Source organism: Mixophyes fleayi, chromosome 7 (genome assembly GCF_038048845.1).
Source record: "Mixophyes fleayi isolate aMixFle1 chromosome 7, aMixFle1.hap1, whole genome shotgun sequence".
Taxonomy (NCBI): Eukaryota; Metazoa; Chordata; class Amphibia; order Anura; family Limnodynastidae; genus Mixophyes; species Mixophyes fleayi.
The window spans coordinates 40,185,785-40,213,170 of record NC_134408.1 but is presented as its reverse complement, the minus strand read 5'-3'; positions in this window follow the sequence as shown (position 1 = coordinate 40,213,170).

Below are 27,386 nucleotides of genomic sequence, written 5' to 3'. Positions count from 1 at the left end.
AATCACCAGCCACAAAATGGTAAGAAGTTCAGAACACTCAGCAGAATTATTGAAAGTCATAAAGAATAATGCTTTTGCAGATAAGGCCCTCAAGCATTGCCTGACAAATCAATAATCATACCATTCATTTTGCCAGCTTCCAAATACTTGAAGAAATCGCTGCAGAGTAAAGGAGACTGAGTTCATTCAATCAATCAACATGCTGTGCAATATCACAGAAATGTCTAATACTGTTGCTGGAGAATTTAACAGCTTGAAAAGTATTAATCAAAGTCTAAACTGTAGAATGTTTGAGGGTTAATTATATTGCTCTGTGCCTAGTAGTTATGAAAGGAAGCAGGATTCAGCAGGTTCATTACATGATGGAAATCCATGGAGATTGTCAAAGACAATATTATGTGCATGATTCTTGTAATATTCTTGTACCTTGGGTTTCAGAAAATGTTAACCTGTAAAGACCTTTATCGATGGATTTCTTTGACTTCTTATATAGTCTCTTAACTTCTTGGCTTTAAATATTACGCTGGCCTTCTTATTTGTAGATAGAGACACAGAAGAAAACCTAATTAGTCGGTTTTGAAGTGGAGTGATATGAGGACACAACCACTGATAACAGTGAACTAGTTGAAAACATTTCACAAATTCAATTTGTGTTGGAAACTGAATGAATAGAAGTTTGTGCTACAAGTTCAGAATGTTCAGAATTTAATTGCATATAAAACAAATTACATTGTGTTCAAATATAGTACAAAACATATAAAAAAAAGTAAAATTGGACAGTAAAAATAAATATTGTTAATGCTTTAATGCAAAGGCTGACTTTTTATTTTTGTTTTATTTCATTTTAAATATGACCTTGCCTCATTCATTGGAAATAGAAGTACCAAAAGGACTTAAACAAATTGCCTTAAACATCACCGCTCTTTGTGACATATCATAGCCAAGTATGTAACATCTAATACATGTAAACATAGATGAAAAATCTCTACTGAATTGGGTACCAGTGCTGCTGATCATCCAGTAGGGAAGATGTTTTAGTTTAAGACAAAGTAATATATATTTTACAAATATAGGGCTGGATTTAGAGTTAAACATAAAATTGCAACCATGCAAAAAATTTGAGCATACACTTAAGTGTCTGTGGCTGTATTTTGAGTTGAAGAAACATGCAACAATAAATCTTGTGTATAGATACACAGAGGTAAAAAAAAAAAAACTGCCAGCATCACCTAATTGGGAAAAATTGGGAAAACTGGACCAGGCCCATGAGATGTGCAAAGATACCCCTGCTAAAGGTGTAACTTAAAGGCGTATCTAAAAGATATGTGGAAATCCGGAATGTACGCATCTCTAAGGGATGTAATTGACTTGTGTCTGCATGCCCCTGCTGTACTCAATTGATTGCCCACGCATGATCCTCCTGTCCAGGCTTAAGGGGATGTGTAAAGGATTAAGCTGGATCTTAGTGCTAATCACGATCGACACTGGCCTCCCAGAGGTGCGGAGTCTAATGAGCTCCCCGGTGTTCAGGAAGAACAGCCACAAGGCGGGATGAGCTTAGCTGCCGGGAGCCTGCAGGTTGCGGTCCTCTGGTCTGCCTCTAGATGTAGCACTAGCGTATGAGATGGGCAGGTAGGACCACGTAGTCAGACAACCGGAACTGGTACACCATCAGGCAGCACAGTACAGAATCAGCAGGCAGTCTCAGCGTGAGGGAAATCCTAGGTTCAGTACACAGACAGGCTGCTGAGGTACAAGCAGGAGGCAGAAGTAATATCAGACAAGCCGGGTCAGGAACACAGGATAACAGTAGTGGATAGTCAGCAAGCCGAGTCGGTAATGGTCAAACAGGCAGAACTGGTACACGGAAATCAGATCAGGAATAGAGAAGTCACAGAGATCCACGAGGAATCAGGAGCCAGGAAGCATACAAGAGTCAGGTTTAAAAAACCAGCAGTTCAAAATTTCCACCCCGAGCTTATCGATCATGTGACCGCTGATACCCAAACGTGACATTTCCGATTGCAGAGAGCGGACAGCGCTAGAGCAGGGATGGGTTAGTTTATGACAGGATGCAACTATAAATCAGGCCCATAATGCAAATTACAGACATAAATAAGCTGTTACACTAAGCAGCCATGAGGCATTTCTTTTCATTAGTTCCCTCATTATATTTATCAAAACTAATATCTGGTTGTTGTGAGTTACAACTACACATGCATTGTTTATTTTCCCCAGGATTTTAAATTAAAGATTTCAACTTTGATATTCAGAAATAGTGTAATAATGCTGCAGGAAAGACTTAAAATTTGAGAAATTCTGGGATCAGCGAGACATAAAAAATGTTGTTCTCAGTTTGCATTTGTTAGGAACAGCAGGTAACTGCTGTTTTAATTCTCCTGCAGCAGTGTTGTTGTCAGCCTGGGTGTGATGGCATTAACTCTACTCACCTGCAGCTTAATTGGACACCTGCCCTGATTGGTTAACACCGCTTTAAAACCTGTAAGGTAGAATATTTGCCGGTTATAGCATTCACACACTTGTTTCTCTGTGCTCTGCTTCTGTCTGATACTTGGTTTTGACCTCTGTCTGTGACCTGACCAACCCTGATTGCTGCCTGAACTGACCTTTTTGCCTGGTGTTTGACTCTAGCTTTTGCCTGTGATACCACTTCCCAGCCCCAGATTCACTATCTGCTCCATTGGACTCACCTGTGTCAGTCGTGTTTCACCATCAATATGTACAGCTCGAACTTGCTCCTGCACATTTCCTTGCACAGTGTTTCTCTCCAGTGCCATCTCCACACCGGCCACAACTGATTCTACACACATCCTCAACTTTACGTTGCCAAGCTATTATATTGGTGGAGGTTGGTACTACATCTTATTGCAACTCAGTATTTCTGTTTATTCTGGTCCAGGTGCACCCTGCATCACTGTTGCCATAGAGATCTCTGCTCATCATCCCACAACCAAGTCCTCTGTGGTGCCCACCTACCTGAGTAAAGTATTCACTAATCGAGATTAAGTTCTGGGGTCAACCGAGTACCAGCGAACATATCTGGTTCCATGGGACAGGGGGTTGCTAAAGGTGAAGCTCCCGTTCTGATAACTTAACTAGTAGGGGGATCTGTGACAGCATCATAATAAATGCATGCCTTGATCTCTTATGATCATGAGATTTACATATAATTAATTAGAGCATTACATAATTTATATTATATAATGACCGCCAATGATACCACGGCGGTAGCCATTAGTAGATAGGGAGAAGCCATATATCCGGTGAAAGCAAACATTTTCACTGAAGAAAAGGATTTTCTCCCTTTCATAAATAGACCACAATATAAGATACCAACTCATTTTCTGCAATCACACCAGTTCCCAGCCAATCCAACCTAGTCTCTCTAAATCACTTAAATAATCAATTCCACTATACAGGGCACACTCCCTACCTCTCTTGCAATTGCAAAGCACTAGCAACGAAGACTATATTTTAGTAAAAAAATTTTTTATTAAATTCATATATTTAAGACAGTTCTCATCTTAAATCCATACATTATTTCACTGAGGCTTCTATGAAGCAATTACAGTTGTTTCAACACTGTGCACAGATTTAAACATCTAGGGCCTGAGTCATTAAGGAGAGCAAAGCATAAAAAAGGAGTGACTTTGTACCTGGGCAAAACCATGTTGCATTGAAGTGAGAAGTACATTTAAAATGTGGGGACGGATTTATAGTTGGGATTGGTCATGTGTTAGATCAATTTTAAATTTCAGTGTAGAAATAAAGCTTTCCAAGTATTTGTTTGCTACATGAAAAAACAGTCAGTATTTAACTTTTGTGCAAAATAATTAAGTAATTTGCACCCCTTGCATTGTAACATGGTTTGTCCCGGAGACTATTTGCTCCTTTTTTGCATTACTTTTCTTAATGACTCAGGCCCCTAAAGAGTAAGTCTTGGAGGTGGAAGTGAGTTGTGGTGATAGGAGGAAGCAAGGCATGGGTTAGGAGGTAGATCTAAGAAGACATGAGGCTGTTAAGGGAAATGTGTATGTAATCCTCAACTGATAGAACCACTTCTTGAGAAGTTCACCTTTAACAGCCCCCTTTCTGAGGACCTAGACATGTTTCACAGTACTCAGTTGTCCCCAGGGCTTAAGCTTGGGTAGTAGTAGTTGTTAATTTACAATTGCCCAGTGGAGTGGACAGAACACGGTAGGAGGTAGTGAGCAACCTTGATGGTTTCATAAAGTAAACTTGAGAATCAGACTGGCACTTGCCTGGTGAAATGGACAGCACACAGTAGCAAGTAGTGTGCAACAAAATGGTGTAATGTTGCAAACGGACAATCAGACAGGCAGGGGTTAATGCAAATAACAGACAGGCCACGGTCAGGAGTAGAGATATATATGCAGATCCATTTAACAAGCCAAGAGTCGAGAGTGGAGAAGACAACAACATCCTTTAAACAATCCTGATCAAACACTGATAGAAGAACAGGTCAGAATACACAGTACACTAGGTCAAGCAGGAACTATCACTAGCATTGTTATGAAGACATAAAGAGTTTTATAAAGGCAGCAGCACCAATCAAAAACTGCAGGATGATTAGCTGCATAACTGTGGTAGGTGATTGCACACCTGAGGCTGCAAGACTGAGAGCTAAATGCAGCTTTTTACTATTTACCTACCAACCAGCTGAATCAGTGAACTGCAGGAATGAACCTACAAATAGCAGTAGCAGTAATTGCACAGGTGAGAGATCAAACAAACAGGAGAGATCCTATTTTCTTAACATTACCTCCCCTCCTTGAGGAGAGGTCAAAGGACCCCAATATCAAGGTGTCTGAGAGTTCTTTTGTGGAAGTCATCCACTAATTTTTAAGCATGGAGATCTCTGATTGGGACCCAGGATCTTTCTTCAGGGCCATATCCTTTCCAGTGGACAAGATAATGGAGCTGTTTTGGACCTTTTTCACATCAAGTATTTTCTCTATTTCGAACTCAATGTGACCATCTTCTAATACTGGAGGTAAACAAGTTTTGTATAAGGGATAATTGAAGCTGGAGGTTTCACTTCAAGTTGGTGTTACAGAAAGCATCTAGAGAGGGCATCTGGATTTTAAAACCCTGATCTAAAGATTACAGTGATGTTGAGCCCAGAAAATAATAGAGCCCAACGAGCTTGTCTTGAGTTTAAAAAACCACAATAAGGAGCGCCAGTCACCTTGGTTATATGAAATAAAAATTAAAAATTAAACAGATATGGCAGAATATACTCAGATTCCTGACAATCATTAAAAAACATTTATTTCCCATAAAATCAATTAAAATAATTTTTTTTGTGCATAACTATATCGTTATTATCTACAAACTTATTTAACATTCATTTCACATATAAAATATGTACACAAATGTATATGATGATGGGGTTTTCCAAGAAGGTAAGAACAATAATTACCAGATTATCAAATCTAATATAAGAATCACATATATATTATATTTATATTATACATATTAATATCAAGTCCTATCTAGCCATTGTTAGTAATTCAAACAGTACCTGGAGGGGTCAAGTGGCCAGCTTGATCCCCTCTCTAACTAAATCACTCGTTATGTGATAGACTGTATGATATCCACGTGTCTTGATATAAGAATATGCAGGCTGAAGTGTCCAAACTGTAATTATAACTGTTAGGCGCCGCCTCCGCACTCCTCATAGGTGCCGGAGACGGACGCCTCTCTCTTTACACTCGAGTCCCGTTGCCTAGCAACGGAATGTACTTTCGGGTCCCAGCTGCTCAGCACATACATGCGCTATACCGGCTAGGCAATGGGACGCTGTCATTTTCTGCCTGTCGGCGATCAGTTGTGTTCTGACTGCCAAGACCACAGGCTCCAATCAGGGAGCACTTCCTCCTATTTAAACCTCACTCTGGCGCCATTAGGGTGCCAGAGTATTGGTTCACCCTGCTCCAGCGTCCCTGTTTGTTATATTTCTAACTGGTTCCTGATTTGGCTTGTCATTGACTCTCCTTGTAAATTCCGTTTGTTACTGCTCTGCTTATCCTGGTATTGACCCCTGGTTCGCTCCTGACTACTCTCCTGAATATCTATGTTGTACTGTGCCATCGTTGGTTCTGATCCGGACTGGCTGACTATCCTTTCCTCATCATTGCACTGGTGACTATCTGGGAGAACCGCGACCTGCGCATCTCACGCAGCCAAGTCCATACCTCCTTGCGGGTCCCTGGTAAGCACCGGGGATGCGTTAGACTCTGTGACTTCCTGTTTAGTTGCGCTAATACCAGTCAGTGATCAGTCCTGTGTTAACTATGTGACATTAACTCCTTAAATCAAGCCAATAGCTTGAAATAGTATGACATACAATACTTGTCAGGACAAATCATGGTCACCTGTGTATTGCTGCACATTAGGACGCTGATGGTTTATGAAGATTTCCTTGGCACACACTGTGCACAGCTAATTTCAGGACTGAGTGTCCCTCCATGCAAAAGGTAGCCGGATAAAATAGATGCCTCTCACACCAGATCTCCCATTTAGCACGTCCTTTCCAAATGCAGTAATCAGTCAGGTAGGTAAAGGCTGTGTAATCATTGTATGTGAGTATATCACTCCATGAAAACGTCCCCATCAATCAAGGGTTAAATATAAAAGACCACCTCAGTCTGCATTTCCCCACATTCATACATCAAAAATACCCGGTAACTGATGCGTTTCGTCACACCTTTGTGACTTTATCAAAGATAAAAACATATCCTTCAAGTGGGGTTTAAATAGTAAAATTATAGTACTCCTACCAATCATTATCCACCTTCCTAATTAAGAGCAGCTGGGAAGCTCATGAACCCAGCAGCAGGAGTTCAATATAAAATCCAACAAACAATTATATTATTAAACAACTGATTCAAAAATACATTCAATTATATCAGGAATCTTCAAATGTTAACTTAATTAAAATAGACATCTATGTGTATCACAAACAGAAGAAAAACAAAACAATATAACCCACAGCCTGTAGTGAGCACTGCTTCTGAATGCACAGGGCAATAATACTAGAGGCAAATTCTATAATATGGCCATACCGTTTTCTATGCATTATAAGGTCCCTATGAGAACTAAAAATCTAAAAAAATAAAAATAGCACAGTTAGCTATAAAAGATAGCCAAAAAGTATATAAAATATAACCTTTACCAGGACTTGAACCCTGACCACGAGCTATGATAAGCGTTTGCTTAACCAATTGTGCCACACAGACAGTGTGAGTAACATTGCTGCAATGTTAATAATAACCTCATTAATCTCATAAAATTAAATTATCTAAATATAACCTTTAACCCTTTAACCTTTAATTGTTTAACCCTTTTGGGTATAATGTTATTAATTTTAATATCCAATATATCTCCCTTTCACCTAGATATTTAAACTTATCTCCACCTCGAGCAGTTGGTTTTAACTCTTCTATTACCTTTAATTATAAGATTAGTGGGATCTGCACAGTGGACCTCCCCACAATGTTAAAATGGACTATGCATTATAGAGTCCCTGTTATAGATTTAGACATAACAAACTAAGAAATAACAACAACGGCTATCTCCACAGTCAGCTATAAAAGATAGTCAGAAAAGTATATAAAATATAACTTCTATCGGGACCTCAATACTGTCTCCAATCCATGATAAACCTATGTTTATGGGCAGCACGGTGGCTAAGTGGTTAGCACTTCTGCCTCACAGCGCTGGGGTCATGAGTTCAATTCCCGACCATGGCCTTATCTGTGTGGAGTTTGTATGTTCTCCCCGTGTTTGCGTGGGTTTCCTCCGGGGGCTCCGGTTTCCTCCCACACTCCAAAAACATACTGGTAAGTTAATTGCCTGCTATCAAAATTGACCCTAGTCTATCTGTCTGTGTGTGTGTGTATGTTAGGGAATTTAGACTGTTAGCTCCAATGGGGCAGGGACTGATGTGAATGAGTTCTCTGTACAGCGCTGCGGAATCGGTGGCGCTATATAAATAAATGGTGATGATGATGTTTAACCAATTTTGCCACACAGACAGCATAGAAAATGATGTAAAATGATTATTATAACCTCATTAACCTCATTATTATCATGAAATTGGATTATCTAAATGTAAACTCAAGGGATTCATTTAACCCTTCCGGGTATAATGCCCTTAATGTAAGTATCCAATATATCTCTCTTTCACATAGATATTTAAATCTATCTCCACCACGAGCAGTTGGTTTTATCTCTTCTATTACTATGATCATAATATTAGCGGATCTGCATAGTAGATTTCCCCAAAATGTTTATATACACTATACATATCTAACCTATTCAAAATGTTTCTTCTGTGCTCCATAAATCTAACCTTCACTGCTCTACTTGTCCTGCCGACATACTGGAGTCCACAAGGGCACTCCAGTACATCTATAGCATATATTGTATTGCAATTATAAAAACCAGTTATAACAAATCTCTATTTAGATATATTGGAAATCACCTGGATACATTTATTACTCATATGCTTACAAGTGGTGCATCGTGTTTTATTACACCTATAATTACCCACCAGTCTACTTAAAAAAACAGTCTAGAGTTCAAATTGAATGGATTCACTGGTCTTTTTCATATAGCTTGGAGTCAGAATGTTTTTCAAATTTCTATTTTTCTTAAAAATGATGTTTGGTTTTTCTGGAATAACATTATTTAGAATTTTATCTTGCTTTAAGAGGGAATAATTCTTATTAATGTTTTTTTTTTCATTTGTAATGATTTGGTGTTAAATTTTATGTCATTCATAGCCTTACTAGGATTCTGTGATTTCGGTTTTAATAGAGTCACGGTCCATATTTTTTGCGTATTCATAAGCCTCATTCATTTTCCTATCTACTCTCTCTGCTTAAATGAAGTGAACTGTAAATTATATGTATTGAGATTTAAGTGCTCAACAAAGTGGTGAATAGAATCTAAATCACCTTTCCAAATAATAAACAGGTCATCTATGTAGCGGCCATAAAACACCAAGTTCGCACCGAATGGACCATGCCAGATGTAGGTCTGTTCAAAGTGGCCCATATATAGATTGGCTTAAGACGAACTTGGTGCCCATGGCTGTCCCGAAGACATGTAAATAAAATTGTGCATCAAAAAGAAAAGCAGACTTGATAAACTGCAGGTTCTTGTGAACAGTATACATAGTAATGGTGTACCTTAGCCCTTCAAGTCAGTGTCTCCATTTTTTGAAGGCCCTCTTGACAGCCAACAATCCTCTGTTGCCTATATTCTAATTCATCTCAGCTGAGCAGAAGTTTCTTGAGAAGAAGGCACACAGGTGTAATTTGCTATCAAGTCATTAACCTGTGACAGGATAGCGTTGGCTCCAAGATCAGAGGTGTCCACTTCAATAATAGAGGGTTGTTCTAGATTTGGGTGCATGAACACTGGTGCTTCACAAAAAGCCTTTTATTAATGTAAGAAAGCTTCTGAAGCTTCTGAGGACCACACAGATGGATCTGCTCATTTACGGGTCATAGCAGTAAGAGGAGTAACAATAATGGAGAAAGACGATATGAATCTTTGATAGTTTGAAAAGTCAAGCAATCTCTGCAAAGCTTTCAGGTTTGTAGATTGTATCCACTCCTCTTTTGCCTGAACTTTGCTAGGGTCCATAGTGAATCCTTGGTGGGAAATTATATAGCCCAGGATGGTCACTTGAGAAACCTCAAATTCACACTTCTCCAAGGTGAGAGTGATTGATGAGGCACGAGCAAGTGGTTCAGATCAGGTGCAGAGTAGCAGAGGAAAGAAGAAGAGAGATGGATAGGGTGAGTGGGGATGGAGGAGAGAGGAAAACATAGGTTTACATATATTTACCAGTAGATTAAACAGAGATTGAAAATATTTGTCAGAACAGAACTCATGTGTAACTCTTACTATGCCATCTAAATCTGTATATACACTATATACACTGTATATATCACACTTAGAACAAATCCAAACTGGCTAAACACCACAAACTGGCTAACACAGCCTAACAGGATGGTGTTTCTAGAAAGAACTAGGACTCCTATAATCTGTGAGTCCTCAAGAATGTATGTTTCATTTGTTAATGACAATACAATAATTCACAATAAATAGCACTATCAAGCAGCCATAAGATGCTGCACTACATCAAATAGTACTGGAATTGCATACATTTAATTGTTACCTTTTCTGAATGTAGTTATTTCTGATTAATAATATATTGACACATAAAATATAAACTAGAAGATGCTTTTGCTAATTTTCACATTGAATTGTAAATATTCTGTTAGATAGTTAATTATTTGTATCTAACAAAAAAGACAATTCTGAATCTAATGTAACTGCATGACTATAATCTCTAGTAGCATATTTATATAATTCTCATGAATTGTAATGTATTGCATATTTATTCAAAATACATATAACTTATATATTGCAATTGTTTAATGTATTCTTAAAGAATTTGGACACAATAATACAGCAAACACTGCACTGCAGAAAGAACTGGCAATCAGTGGCCACCAAGATATTACCTACATTTAAAGTTATAGGTGTAGTCCCATGGCATGAACATGTAAATGTGCCTCTCTGAAATGAAGTTTAAACCTAATACAAAAGTTACCTTAAGCTGCTAATGAAATTCACTTATTATTTTTACCAGTCATTTTCTGCTAAAAAGGTTGATTGCTGTGTCCCTCAATGGTAATTACTAGGAGGGAGTCTGCTGTGTATAAGAAAAATATTTTCACTCATCACCACAATTTTTGTTAAAATAGATATTTATAAATGGTATTAGTAGATCTTTTTGATAAACTAACTTATATATTAGGTTTAATGATCAGTTAAAGGGTTTTAGATTGTCTCAGCGTAAAGCACAGTATTCAGCATATGGACTATTTCAAAGGTAGGGTTGTCCCATTTTCCAATCAATCAGTTGACATTTTAGAGGCCTCTTCCTAAACACAAACTTTGTTTGTCATCATCAGAGTCTGCTCTACACGACAAAGATTTGAGGAACTGAATGATGCCTGGATCAAAATATATTTCTAAATGCCTCAAAATAGAGTTGTCAATGTGGCTAGGAATGGCTATAAAACCATTACTTTGGCCTTTACAAAATCATCATCTTCAGTGAGAGCTGAACCAAGTGGAGAAAATTCGGCACACAGATGTCCGATGAGCCCAATGAAAGGGAAACATAGTGTGCTTAGAATACTTACAAGAAGGAAATACCGACTCTGAAAAATAATATAGTATTAGTCTCAAATTTACCAAAACCAACCTGGACGATAAAAAAGGTTATTGGAAGAATGATCTGTTTACTGATGAGCCAAAAGTGGAATTGTTGGCATAACTAAAAGATGACGTACCTGATTCATTAAGGAAAGTAAGGCAAAAAAAGAGTACATTTACTGCTGGACAAACCATGTTACCATGCAAGGGGCACAAATTAGTTTATTTTATGCACATAATTTAAATACTGGCGGTTTTTTTCATGTAGCACACAAATACTTGATAGTTATATTGTTACAATTAAATTTAAATTGATCTAGGACAAGCCGTATCCCAACTATAAATCTTTCCCCACATTTAAAATTTACCTCTCCCTGGAATGCAACATGGTTTTGCCAGGGTGCAAAGTTACTTCATTTTTTTTTTCTTTACTTTCCTTAAAGAATCAGGCCAGACAAGTTTGGTAAAAACTCTGTATTCTAACAAAAGATCCATATCCTAGCTATGAACCATAGATAATATTGTTAGGTTGTCGAGCATGTATTTCAGTATTGTGAATTGTACCACCAAATTCTATGGGACAATATCAGGGTATTCATTTATGATATAAAGCTTAACAGAGTGTGAGTCATGCAGCACAGCAATCATCCTAAACACATGCACACATTAATAAAATGGCCAAAATTTTGAACCATTAGTCCTGACTCATTGGAAAAAGCAATTTATGCAAAACAGACCAAATTATCATTGACTTGATGTAAATATATGTTTCCTGGCACAGGTGCTAGTTTAACTTTCTTCATCTAGTCTTTTTACAGGAAATGCTTTCACACCGTCCCAATATAAAGATATTGTTGTGTAAACAGATTATTAATAAGATAACAATAAAGAGAAGCACATTTTCAAAACTGTTCTTATTGTTCCATATTTGTCTGAGGAGTTTTCACACATTTTTACAGCAGAATTTGCACTTTTGTTTCCTTCTGGGCGTTGCCCTTATTGTTACCATTCCACAATCATGTTTTGCTCATGAATATGTGAAACGCGCTATAAAGGGCTCATAAAGGGCTTTACAGAGAAACAAAGGGAGAGTGAGAAGTGAAAAAAAGAGAGAGGAGAAATAAAAAGAGAGGGAGATAAAAAGAGATGAAACCAGTAGAAAAAGTTGGAGGGAGAGAGAGAGAGACAGTAAGACAGGAGAGAGAAAAGGAGAAATAGGGGTAGTAGGAAAGAACCCCCAAATAAACAAAAAATATAATTGTGGGTTAAATAAAAACAAAACAGTTTCATCAAATTATATTGCAGCTACTTGTACACTGGTGGTTGAAGTAGGTGCTTCCTAATATGCACCTACCACTTTCTTTGGGTACCCAGGCTAGTTCAGTCTCTTATCTATTAGATATTTGGCAAAGATGTTGTCCTCTTGTCATTGACTCCTTAACACAGATGGGTGCATGTGGATTCTCAGGCTGACCTTAGTGATTCTTTCCATGACCATATATTTGTATGGCTCAGGCATAGGAAATTATCCATAAGCACCACCTCCTTCCTTTGAAACTCCTCTGCAATGCATCTGAGGTCTAGTCCTGGCACCTATGCTTTGTTAAAGCATGCTTTGAGCTTAAGTGGCAGGGTTAGCAAATTCCCTGAAGCCGCTCAGTGGAGATTGAGCTCCTTATCTGCCCAGCTTCACACAAAGCATTGGTGCTGATTGTTGTTGGATGGACCTGGCCTTCATCAAGATATGCCTTCCCCCCAGACACTATAACAACCAGCATGTAGAAAACAGTATCAGAGATGTATAGGAAACAACATTAGGAGTCAGCGGGACTAATGCATTACAGGATGGATGCACTGGAATTCACAAGTGTTGTCCAAAGATAAGCAAAAACCAGACATGCACCGTTTTGTGTAACACACTGCTGAAAATTTGAGTTGTTGGAGGGCATTCGAAGGCCCCTACTCTGCTTCCTCTTCCTGAATCTCAGAAGTCATCTGCTTGAGACTCACTTTGAATAATAAAGTATGTTTCCCTTTATCAATTTATTTGTTTTTGTTTGCAAATGTGTTATCCATATCATTGTATTATAGTTTTTTTCGGATGTATACACATTCTCTTACTCTTTAAATTCATCTTTCACAATTTTCTTATTGTGCAACCTTCTGTTCTTTTGTTCTAATTAATTTTAATCATCCTTATTCCACATTGGTTTCTGTCTTCTACTTTTGTTATGCCATTTAGTGTGAAGGTAAAGTCCTTTTTTAATCTCAAATATTTACTAGTCTGCCAATTGCCACATTCCTGTAATTTCCCCCAATTTTTCTTTTTAAACTATGCATTACTGGCATATCGAAGCTTCAGTACAAAGATGTGTGATTGTGTTAGTTTAGATTGAGCCTGGGGCTCCTTGATTATTTGATCATGCTCATGACCTAGTTGGCTGCAGCATATTCTTCATTCACTGTATGCAAACCTGAGATTAGCATCTTCGGGAATGGCACCCAACATAAGTTCACTATGATTTGTTATTGCCCAGGTCGAAGTCATTGTGTACATCTGACATGGTCTGACTCAGCTGCATGGAATGACTATAAGATAGTTGCTGATGGCTTTTTTTGCTTCTAATGAAGGCGCACAAGCATAATAAAATAATTTTTCCATTTTCAAATTATGCAATGACAATTTCTCCCTAAATGAAAGCATATATATATATATATAATCTGCTCAGGGCTTGATACAATGTATTAAAGTGAGAGCAGATTTTGCATGCCAGCAATCAAATGGAAATAAGAATAAAGGAAATGATTAAAGGTCAAGTAATATTTATTAATGAAAATAAAACTGCAATGTTTTTGAAAGTTTCAAGTGAACTGACGTAGCAAGGATTTCATATGCAGTATTTTTTTTATATATTCCGTTAATCATGGGGAAAATGGCTGTTAAGGAAATTGCAAATTACCGCAATCCATTATCATTATTACAACCCTCATGTTGTCACTTATTAAGCTTTACATTACTTTACTGATGTTAGAAAGTATTTTTATCTTGTATAGTGTTAAGAATTCCCTAATAAGTAAAATTTTATTCCATTGTGCACTGTAATAAAAAAAAAATACTTTTTACAGCGACTGCACTATAAATTAAAATAAAGTACAAATATACCTTTATTATAACTAGTTATATAAAATGGCTTTACTAATAGCTACTGATCATAGTGTTAAAAAAAAACCATTAGACCAAACAATTCCATTGATACCTCTGAATCTGACCTGTCCACAACACCCACACAATGTGACTCATTTCTTAACATATGTTGTTAAACAAACAGCTTTGCTATTGATTTGGATTTGGAAGCACTTGCCTTTCTTGCAGTCATGTCTCTGCTTTCTTTTGCTGAAAGATAGCATAGATAAAAGTTGATTCAAGAACATGTCTTGCAGCTACAGCATATTTCTTTCTGATCTCATTCTATCCTTATCAATCAAGACATCAGATATCTCTGTTTCATCACTGTGAGGAAACTACTCTTAGCTGGGATGGTGTTTACCCTCTGTGGGATTCAACTCACTCGGTTAGACCAGAGTATATTCAAAATAAGGCTTTATTAGGACAGCACAATACCGTAAGGCATTCACAAGCTACAGAGTAAATGATAGTGTGCACTCTCTAGCAGCCTCTTGCATTCAGCACTCCAAAGTAATGATCTCAGTATCTTTCAGGATTGTATCCTAATGCAGTATTGCGACTACCATTTAGCTAGACAGTTACCATGTCACCCAGCCTGGGATACTTGCTCACACAGACCCTGTCCTGGTAGGGTTTCCTCTGGCAGCACTACAGTGCCTGTCCCAGAGTCCTTTATGCTGATGCCTTGTATACCAGGATCCTCCAAGCTAGAATAGCCTTTAATGCATTCTTGTAACGGACTTACCTGATCCCCGCCACTCCGTCCAGAAGCCGCACTTCCGCATCCAGGACCACGTGACCGCACCCGGAGGCGGTCACATGACCACAACCCAGAGGCAGGGATTTTGAATCCCCTTCAGCATAAAAACCTCACTCTGGCACTCGCTGAGTGTCAGAGCAACACTTACCTGTTCCTGGCTCCTGTTCTTCGTGGATTGCAGTGTCTTCCAGTGTCTTCCAGTTTCCAGTGTCTACCTGTGTGCTGATCTCTGCCTGTTTGACTTCCCTGGTTCTCCTATGCCTGCGTACCGACCCGGCTTGCTGACCATTCTCCTATTCTTGTGACCCGTGTACCGAACCTGGCTTGTTGACTCCAAGTTGCCTTCTGATTCTGCCTGACTCCATTCCTGTGTACCGAATCGGCTTGTTTGACTCCGCTACCTCCGCTTCACTCCGCTGTACTACATCTTGGGGCGAACCTGGGGACCGCGACCTGCGACTCCTGGCAGCGAAGCCCAGGAGTCGCGGCGGTTCTTTGTGAACACCGGGGAGATCGTTAGACCCCGCACCTCAGGTAAGCCAGCGCTAATCAAGATTAGTAATATAGTATCCAGAATCTGTTACAATTCTGCTCTCCTTATCTTCCTGGCTGTTTACACAGGGAGTAGGGTCAAATGTCTCAATCATCCCACTTTCAGCAGGGGTCTATCAGTGGACACTTAAATTATTTAACTGTTCGACATACTGGGCCTGATCCATTAGCGGATGTATTGGCAGAATTTGTGCGTATTGTGCGCAAAAGCACACTCTGGATGTGCAGAAACGAGAGTTACAATAAAAAAACATCGAGATATGAACGAATAAGACAGAAAATACTTTAAAAAATGAGTGCAAAGACCACTTGCGACACCCTACATCTTTGGCAGTAAAAAGGGGCGTGCGATGGGCGGACACCACTGTGAACTACTCAAAGTAGGTGTGTTCCTCAGGATATGTATGATTCATACTCTGCTGAACGCAGCCAATATTGACAACACTGCATAGACACAGATGCCGTTCTCCTCATCTGGTGCCACGGCAAACCATACTCCTGCATACACTTCTCTCATTACAAATCATCATAAAACATTGTTTGATGCACACTTTCAATTGTTGGTTGGGAGTCTAGTGGAGGATTGTTGGTTTCTATCATGTATAGTGTACTTTTATTTGTCTGGAGTGGTATGGTTGTTCTTTGTCTTTGTCAAAATTTTAGGGTTTATTTTGTCTAAGCTGTATTTTATAATTTATGTGCCACACTAACAATGCTTCTCTATTTTCAATTAGTAATGTGCCTATTGAATATTGATCTATATATATATATATATATATATATATATATATACACATATATATATATATATATATATATATATATATATATATATATACATATATATATATATATATATATATATATATATATATATATATATATATATATATATATATATATATATAGATCCACATAATGGTGTTATGTACCTAACAATTGTTCTGCACAGTACACTCAGTATAATACTTGCAGAAAGAACTAATCTAATCTCAACACTATGCAAGTCCACGGAAGTAATCTATTTGTATACGGATATTTCATTGAGCTCTCTATGAGTCCATGCTCCATGCTAACCTCAGCTCATGATTTCCCTGGTTGGACGCAAGAGTGCCTGTTACTTTTTACGTTGTGCAAGCGACTTGCGACTGAATTAATCTTTGTACGTATTTGCAGATCTGTTGCTTGATGAATCCATGCGTACGTTTTTTGCGCTGTTGTACATATATATCATTAAGCAAGTTGCGCACAGAATATGTCCGCTAATGAATTAGGCCCTCTGTCTATGTTACATTGATTATACAATGGAATGACTTAACTGAAAACTACCCCTTTCACACACATGCGATGTGACAACCCATGCTCAGAACGCACAGGCTGTCTGCATATCATTCCCACTGGTCCACCAGACATAAAGCAGCAAAAACAAAAATTGGTGTTATGCAGCACGAGACCGGGCTCTCAACTATCAGAAATAATTTTAATTGAGTTTCATTAAACCTAAATTGATTTGAGCTTCCATACAGCTCTATTGCTTTCCTGAACCTGCATTTCTAAATTGCAGTATTCTATTTACCCACAGATGACCATCAAGTATAACAGTCATACCACAGACACCCCTTCATAAATTTGTGAAAGAGAATCACAAAATGCAACAGAGCAATTCTCATACAGGATCTTATGTAGAGTTGGACGCAATTTGCGCTTACAGAGGTAGCGTAAATTGCTTCCCATAATTTACTTAGTATTTAGAATACTTAGAATAGTATGCAAATTGAGAGCTCTTAACTGCTAGTATTGCATCATCTATCAGGATTTTCTTTTTTTTGTCAAGCACAAGATTCATGGATTTAGAACAGTTGAAGAGGATGCCATGGCTGGATATAGGTAGATATAGGTAAAGAGGGTGAATGAGGGTAATGTAGGGGTGTTTTTTTTCCCATTGAATTTATTTTTGAAACCTGTGTCTGTTTAATTACATTTGTCCCGGGTGCACTACAGGTCCAAGCGGGCCCTAATGATTCCCCAAATGCCAGTATGCCCTGGCAGCCATGGGTATGTTTTCACTTGTAGTACTACAAACACCAGCATGCCCAAACACTTAATGACAGCCTGGACATGCTGGGACCTGTTGTGTACCATGGACAGAATTATTTTTACATCTATTTTTATACTATTACCCCACACCCACCACAAGAGAGTTGTGGAAAGAGCCCTCGTGTATTTCAGTAGTTATGCCTAGAAATTTTTGCAGGCCTGATCTCCATAGGGAAACCAGCCCCATACTGACCGGCCTAAAGTTGGTTTGGCATTATGGTGGGGGTTCTGCACAATGTGGGTTTCTCTGCTATAGTGCACCAGGCCTGGCTGGCATAGTCTAGTACTTGTACTAGTAAATTTAGCTTTTTGCCCCCTCACCCCCCAATTTTGCTAGTACCAGCCTAGGCTGGCAGGACTAGGACTGGTTAATATGTTAGGGGGAGCACTCTGATGTTTTATTTTTTTAAATTTATTTACTAATTGTTAATACAGCAAGATCCGTGCTGATGGCTATCATCATCAGCACAGCTCCCCCCCGCCCCCTCCACCCCATTTCACCTCTCTAAGTATGGAGAGTCAGGAGGGTGACATTCGTCTCAGTCTGAGAGCAGACTGAGACGTATTCTTGACTACTTATGCATAAGGTTGCATAAGGCCCATAGTGATTATCTGGTGTATTAATCAGCCACTACTAACCAATGGGCCAAAAAAAAATATTACCAGCAGTAATATCTTAATTGTCAACCAATGAACCAAGATGAAAATAAGTTGTATGAATTTCAATTGCTATAAAGCTGTGCTGCAGCTGTATCTATGCTGAACACAGATACATCTTCATATTATTTGTGAAAGAGAATTATTAAATGCAAAAGTACAGAGACATTCTCACACAGTGATCAATAGGTGTGTAAGCCACTTTTCGCTGTGAATAAAATAAAATAAATTATATGAATTGCAGCTGCTTTACTCTTGATCTATGCTGCAGCTGAAACTATGATACCCTAAACAAGGGCACCAAGGAGAGAGGAGGGAAATGTACCCAGGTCTCCTTGACCTTCTGGCACACCAATGGCAAGCAACATTCTGGCTCAGATGGGAACCAGCCCCAAATGCTCTCTATGACCCCATCTGAGATGAATTGTGAATGGGGAAAATTGACTGTGCGGCACAATAGCTTCCTCAGCATTAGGAGGCCTCAAAGTTACTGCTTCGTGGCCCGAGATTCCTCTTGGTAGCTTTGCATCTTTGATCCTAAAATTGACAGTAGCACTAAATTGCAGTACGGTGTGCACATAAAGTTTAACCAGCAACTTGAAAGTGCAACTCACCACAGTCACCCCTTTAGTATAGTTGGTGTGTTAGCCTCTAATCAGTGTCAGTGGACATCAATAACCATACTAGTTATATAAGTTCTGGTAGACCAAATCCAGATCAGTTGAAATGTATGAACATCAGCCGCTATACTTATTACTTTTCCAATGCTTTGCTGTGCTAGTACTATCCCAACACAACAGTCCAGTATGAACTGGCAGCCCTACTAATAGCAAAATACACATTTACAAAGTACGGTGCAGAATGGCATTCCGTGGAATGGCGAAGCAAAGCTTAAACTTGAAGATTGTGTCTTCGGAACTATGCACATCTGCAAAACGACTGTTCTCAATTTCAAATCAATTTACACAACAAATTCCCTCAATTTTACTCGTCTCTAGAAAACTTTTATATATTACAAAATATAAAGATTAGGAATATAATTAATGTCTCTGTGTGTATTAATAGTTAAACCTCAGAAAGAACACATTACAAATAAAATGAACTACCAGCTATATCTGCCTGCTTCTGTTCATTTTTTTAGTGCAAGTCATTTGTTTTGTTTTTTTAAGTTGAAGACAAGCACCGGTACACCTCTGGGACTAAAATCTGAATAAAATGCCAAAAGTCTAAGCAGTCATGAGTGTGAAGAAGTGAATCTATCAAGCATGGAAGAAGGTAGGTTGGCAGAACGAGCTCTTCCATTTAACACTCAAATACTGGATTACTGTTGCAGCTGTTCGTTCAAGCCAATAAACAAGAAAGATCCTCCCTTGGGCACTAAAGGGTTACTACAAATTATATTAAATTGGGGTTAACCACCAGAATAGAAGTGGCTGTCCTCAATATGTAAGGTTTATGAGACCTCACATATTGAGAAATCAAACATAAAAAGAGAACATAGGACTGCTCTGGAGACTGGTTGTCAGGATACCAACACTATATTAAAAAAAATGTGTCGCAACTCCATTTCAATAAAAACTATTTATGTTTATTGTTTAATACACAGTAAATTAATATGTCAAATCTTCATACAATACTATGTATGCAGGACAAGGCTCATAAACAGACGTTATTAACTGTTTCTGTAGTTTGCACTGCAAATATTCAACACATTAGAATGCCAGTATAATCAGTGGACATACATTATTATTCATACAATATAAAATTGGGGCCCTCAGAAGAAGGTGTTACTGTGGTTGGATTTCAGATGAAAACATCTGAATACTACTCTGACTCTGCCAAATAATTAGATGTTAGGAAACACTCTAAATTTCAAAAGGACTTGAGTAAATGTTTTGGAGTGAACACTCACAGTTGAAATCGCCTGTGTCGTGTACCTAGAAATCCCAGACACACATGCCATCTAATGTCTCATAACAGTAATATCACAAACACTAATGGCACCTCTGCTTCAGACTCATCTACGTTTATTTTGGTTAGACCACAGTCCACAAGCAGACATTGAAGAAATAACAATATAAAGATTGAAAGAGAAACAGTTGGAGATGTAAGAAGTCAGCTCCTGACACGACCAAGTATCAGAAGTTGCCGGTGGTGAACTTATCTTTGAATGCCAGGACTAAAACAAAAAGCTTTCAGCTTTACCCAGACAAAGCTGAAACAGCGAAACGCGCGTCAGCGTTGCTGTCTATGACTGATCTAATTATACTATACAATTAGATAGCTTATAATTTTACCCATACTATACTGATAAGACAGTATAATACTGACCAAATCCGAGTTAGATTTGAATTAGGAAGCTAGCAATTCACCCCATCACCTGTCACTCACCAGACCGTGAGTGCCTCTGCGCTGGTGCGTGGTTCTCTATCCTTCCTGCCGGCGCCTGTCCTGAGCCGCGGCTGTCCACCATCTTGATGGACTGCGCATGCGCAGCATCCATGAACTCTTATGACCTTGCTTTTAACCTAATTGGTGGATCAATCACCTCTCCCTATTTAAGGCACCTGTGGCCATTGTATCGTTGCCTGATCTTGAGTCTCATTCCCTGTGAGTCTCTGAAGGTGTCTCCTGTGTCCCGCTCGTATCTTCAGTTTCCTGCTGGATTACCTGCTCTGCACATCGGCGGTTCCCATACCCGCTACTGACTCCTGTGTCCTGCTCGTGTCTTCAGCTGTCTGCTGGATTACCTGCTCTGCTCATCGGCGGTTCCCATACCCGCTACTGATTCCTGTGTCCTGCTCGTGTCTTCAGCTGTCTGCTGGATTACCTGCTCTGCTCACCTGCAGTTCCCATACCCGCTACTGACTCCTGTGTCCTGCTCGTGTCTTCAGCTGTCTGCTGGATTACCTGCTCTGCTCACCTGCAGTTCCCATACCTGCTACAGTCTCTCAGCTCTCCTGCTGTGCCTGCATATCCTCGTTGGACAAGCTTCTCTACTCAGCAGCGGTATGCATACTTGCTATTGACTATCAGCTGTTATCCTGCATATCCGCTTTGGACAAGCTTCTCTACTCAGCAGCGGTATCCATACCCGCTATAGACTATTAGCCGTTACGCTGCATATCTGTTTGAACAAGCTTCTCTACTCAGCAGCGATATGCATACTTGTTATTGACTTTTAGTTGTTATCCTGCATATCCGCTCTGGACAAGCTTCTCTACTCAGCAGCGGTATAGATACCCGCTATAGACTATTAGTTGTGACGCTGCATATCTGTTTGGGACTAGCTCCTCTACTCTCCAATTGTATTTATACAGTTATAGACTCTTATCACTCCTCCACTTATCCGCACCTGGACAAGTCCTCACCTCATCAAAGCAGTGGTACAACTTGCTGTACGCAGACCACTGACTCTCCCGCTACCTACCTACACCTGGACAAGTCTTCCCTTCACAGCAGTGGTACAACTTGGTATACGCAGACCACTGACTCTCCCGCTACCTACCTGCACCTGGACAAGTCTTACCTTCACAGCAGTGGTACAACTTGCTGTACGCAGACCACTGACTCTCCAGTTACCTTCCTTCACCTGTTCACGTCCACTCTACTCTCCTACCAGTACAGCTGCAAGTCGCTGACTCTCCTACCAGTATAGCTGCAAGTCACTGACTCTCATCTATTCTATTGGCATTCTCTCTCCATCTGCTGTTATATACGTTCCTACTATTCACCCTACTGCCCAGAGGACTGCTGTGTAAACCCCGCCCCTCTGGTAAGCATTATCAACTGGTGAATCCTGGGCAGAACTCCTACTGCCCGTGACATCACCTTTATGAGCTAGCAGTCAAAGGAATTAAATGGTTATTAGCTCAAGTCAATTAGGTATCGTGTCTACAGAGGGGTAACTGAACCAATATTGATATAAGATACTATTCCAAGCTTTTATGTGCTGAATAATCTAACAGTTATATATAAGTTAATGTCTTCCTACTAATTAACAATATACCCTCATTCCACCTATGGTTGGATTTATATCCTATCACAATATATAATTATAGCAGGTATCTATTCATTTATAAATTAAAAAGAAATCGTGAGTCACAGCCAGTGTCATAAATCACATTTATTTTTTCACTGGTACACATGTATATTTTGCTGCTTTTTATATATCATTTTAATAGTGTGATTAATAAAAGTTATATTTTAATGGTATTCTCTGCATTTAGTTCAAAGGACAGTTAATAGAACATTGAAGACCGTTCCTGTGCACCCTTTTATCCAGTATTTTGTCTATCTTTGCTTCTTCTTCTTTTGTTAACATTACTGACTGGTTGGTTGCACCTTCACCTGTAAATAAAAAAGATACATATTATACAAAATTCAATATGTTTAAAATATGATATAATATAATATAGAAATTAGCAGTGTGAACAGTACAAAATTGAAACTAGTGTGACAAATTGAATGTGGATAACCACACTTAGCCTGAGGATCCCTTTGCTGCCGAACTGGAAAAAGTTCCTTAACAATAATTTTGAAAATATAACAGCTACCTCCTTTGGTACCATTCACTTCCTAGTTTAGAGAATACACAGATTGTTTGTATTTACAGAAAAGGTTGTTATCAATTTTTATACTATGACGTAATAGGCAATTACTAGTTTATATAAAAGATTCTATGTTATTAGTATAATTATTAGTACAATGTTTCCCTACCTTAGCTACGGAATTTAGTCGTGATTATGCACTTCAGTGAGACTGAATATGAACTTTTGTCTTCCCCTATCCAAGTTTCTGCAATGAGTTTTAGAGTCTTATCTCAACCCTTCTCCTGAATTTATCACTTGTACAGTTTTGTTGATGATAATTTAGGTTCTAAAAGCTTTTGGACCACCCAGGGTCTAGAGTTATATTCCAATGTCTGGATACAAAAATCAATGCTGACAGACGGAAGTCCCAGATAGGAACACATATCAAACCATTTTATAATGGTATTGCATATGTTTATAATGAACATTCTCCCTTGACTCTTATATCTATTCCAGATTCAGCAAACACATTATTTTAGAACAAGAACAGGTAAGAGAGAACAGCACAATCTGTCTAAATTTGAATGCTGGAGAATACCCTTGAATATTCTTACTCAGGAGTATTCCTATATGCCTATACATTGGTTGGGGGGGGCTGACCACATGTGCACTATGGGCCTGATGCAGAGTTGGTTGTAGTTTGTTTTAGTAGCTTAAAATATGTACTGCCACACTGTATATACGCACCAAAAATACATATGCCCACGTCTGTATACAGATTTGGTTGCATCTTACTCTTGCCGCTCCTTACAGTGCGGAACAAAGGTTGGAAGGGGAGGGCAAACAATGGCCGCGCACTGTGAAGTTGTGTAATTGTGACTGAGCTAGTCCTGGACACAGACGCCTATGCGCCGGTCAGGAGCTGTATCTCTTGCGGGTGATGGAGGGCCGATGCAAATACATGCACTGATGATGATGATGACAATCGGCTTCTGATTGGATGATTGTGGATTGACGAATGATTGCTAATAGTACTTTATTAATTTGTGTGCCTGCTGTATTATATGAAGTTGTGGCCATCTATTCATATTACATAATTGGTATTTCCAGTTGGACTACTGCAGGGAATAATTTTTAAAGGGGAAATTAAGAGATGTTTATATTTAATTTCACTTAATTTAATTGAAATGATTTTATATTTATAATTTGTATTTGTGCTTATATTTAAATATATTTTACATTGTAAATGTACTGTCACATTTATCAGTGACACTATCCAAACATTATTCTCTGTTGTGTACAAGACATTTAATTACATTATTATTATTACAAGAGTCTATTTACTTTTATCCTCATTGAGTTACTGTGTGGATTTTTTTGTGCCATGCCCGAAGAACTTATCACTTTAGGATTGGTTTTATCAGGAACCTACCACAACTTTGTTTTTTTGATTTTTGTGAGTGTGTATACGTATACTACATCAGGATTTGGTCTGAGTACACCAGCTTACCGAAAACATCCATTACGGCTGGTTTTGATTTACAGCACCTGGAGTCATCATTAAGGGACTCTACTTATACCAAGCTTCCTGGTTAACCCTTATCCCATCATTTTATGTGATGATTATTGGCTATTATGACATGCTGATTTATGATTTTTAAAATTTTGTTAGTTTGATTAAACACTTAAAATATTACTATCAGGCGCCTTAGGAATTTCTTGCATCTAATTCCTGCTAAGGGCCTGATTCACTAAGGAAAGGAAAGAAAAAAATGAGTTTCTTCGCACATTAGCAAAACCATGTTGCATTGGAGGGGAGGTATTTTTAAAATGTGGGGACAGATTTGAAGTTGGGGTAGGAGATGTCCTAGATTAACTTTCAATTTCATTGTAAAAATATAGCTATCATTTCTTTTATTTGTTTGTGTGCAACATGTTTGTGTACAACATGAAAAACAGCCAATATCTATCTTATGTGCAAAATAATAAACTAATTTGCACCCCTTGCATTTTAACATGGTTTTGTCCAGGAGCAAATGTACTCCTTTTTTTGCTTTCCTTTCCTTAATGACTCAGGCCCTAAGAATACAAATTTGCACTCAGGCGAACCATGTTTCAATGCGAAGAGTGTATATTCTTTTTTTGGCATAAAAGGAAAATATTGTCTGCTTTTGCATGTAGCATTTAAATAGGGCATACATAAAACATGGGCATAAAAGATAGACAAAATAAATGCATACATGAAAACAAAAGGTAGGTAGAGAGCTTACAATCTAAATAATAATTCATCATGATTAAGAGCTGAGCTAGGATACACACACTCCCAAATCAAAATCTGACTGCACATTTTACATTTGCCCCTCCCCCTGTATCGTAACATGGTTTTGCCAAGGTGCAAAGTTGTACCTTCTAGCTGTATTTAGTCTTAACTTTTAATTTTAACTTTATTAACTTTGTCTACTCCGCCCATATCCTAGCTTAACTTTCTCCTCATGTTCCCTGTGCGTCATCCACTTGTTTTCTACCCGCACCATCTCAGTTTGTTTCCCGCCCCTCTAATATGTTAGTTCTCTTCCTCCCATCTCCTGTGCTCACGGAGAGTTTTATACGTTCTGCTTTGTCTCTTCAGATGAAATTTCTTTGTTCTCATGTCTCCTACAGATGCAGTTGTTTGTTCTCTTTATCCTAGGTGTATTTGTAGTGTGTCACTAGTACACTTCTGTTATGTGTATTGCTAATTGTACGGTGAATCTGTGGCGCCTCATAAATAAACATTCAAGATGTTGCATATAAGGGACTTGCAGTGTCAGTCATTGAGCTGTCCAGCCCATTGCAGGTCAACTGTAGAAAGAGCAACACCAGGAGCCATGGCCTATTGTAACTAGAGATGGTCACTGACCCCCGTGTTTTGGTTTTGTATTCGGTTTTGGATCTGGATTACCTTCGTGTTTTGGTTTTGGTTTTGGGTTTTGCAAAACCGCCCTTGCGTGTTTTGGTTTTGGTTTTGTTTGGTTTTGTTTTGCTATTTTCGCAAAAAATACCATTTTTTTTGGTCTAAAATAACCTAATTTAGTGCTCCACCAGTTTCTTAGATAAGTGGGGTTATTCTAAAGCTAATAAATTATGAAAAAAACAGTTTAATCCCTGGTAGGCCGCCCTTAATTCGAACACTTGTCTGCAAATTATACAGACAAACCTGGTTGTTTACCTCCTCCATCTTTGATTATTGGCAATGTAGCCATCGTCTTTGGGTGTATATTACACCCTACACTTGTAGTTGAATATTAATAAAGCAGCCTGCACAGACTGTGGAACTAGAAAGTAAAATTAAATGGACCACGGTAGTTTGGTGGCTATCTATGCTCCCCCCGCCCTCCACTTGTAGTTAAATATAAAACAAGCAGCCTGCACAGACTGTGGAACTAGAAAGTAAAATTAAATGGACCACGGTAGTTTGGTGGCTATCTATGCCCCCCGCTCCCGCACTACACTTGTACTTGAATATAAAAAAAGCAGCCTGCACAGACTGTGGAACTAGAAATTCAAATATACAAAGAAATGGACAAAGGCAGTTTGGTATCTGTCTGCATCAGACCCCCCCCCAATCCACTTGTAGTAAAATAGAAAAAAAAACAGCCTGCATAGACCGTAGAACTAGAAATTTGAAAATACAAAGAAATGGACAAAGGCAGTTTGGTATCTGTCTGCATCAGATCCCCTCTCCACTAGGAGAAAAATAGAAAACTATTCAGCCGTTATATAATCTAGAATATAAATAGAAATTGAGAAAGGCAATTTGGTATCTGTCTGCATCATAATCATCAACATCCTTATTAGCGCCCTAGTCACCTCCTCAAATCTCCCCCTCATCCTCTTCTATTTCCAAAGTGGCATCCTCAATTTGTGTATCAGCGGCTACACTCGGGCTGTTCAGGTACACATCAGCAGAACTGCTGAAAAGGGCCCTTCTTTATGGGTAAACTAACAGAATGCTCACGATTAGACATACCACTGTTGGATGGACTCTCCACAGGGATTGGTGTCATTTGTGAATCAGAGCAAACATTATCCTCTAATGCCTTACTGTTATCTTGCAGCTCGGCTTTGACGCGTAACAGTAGTTGTGCACCAATTGTAGGCTGGGTAACTTTTTGGCATCTGCCATTAATAGCCAAAGGTGAAGGCCTCATTCTCTCTTTGCCACTGCGTGTGTAGAATGGCATGCTAGCAATTTTTTTTTATCGTCACTTAACTTTTGCTCAGTTACACTTCTTTTTCGCTTCAATACAGTAAAAATTGTTTTGGTTTTTGTTTT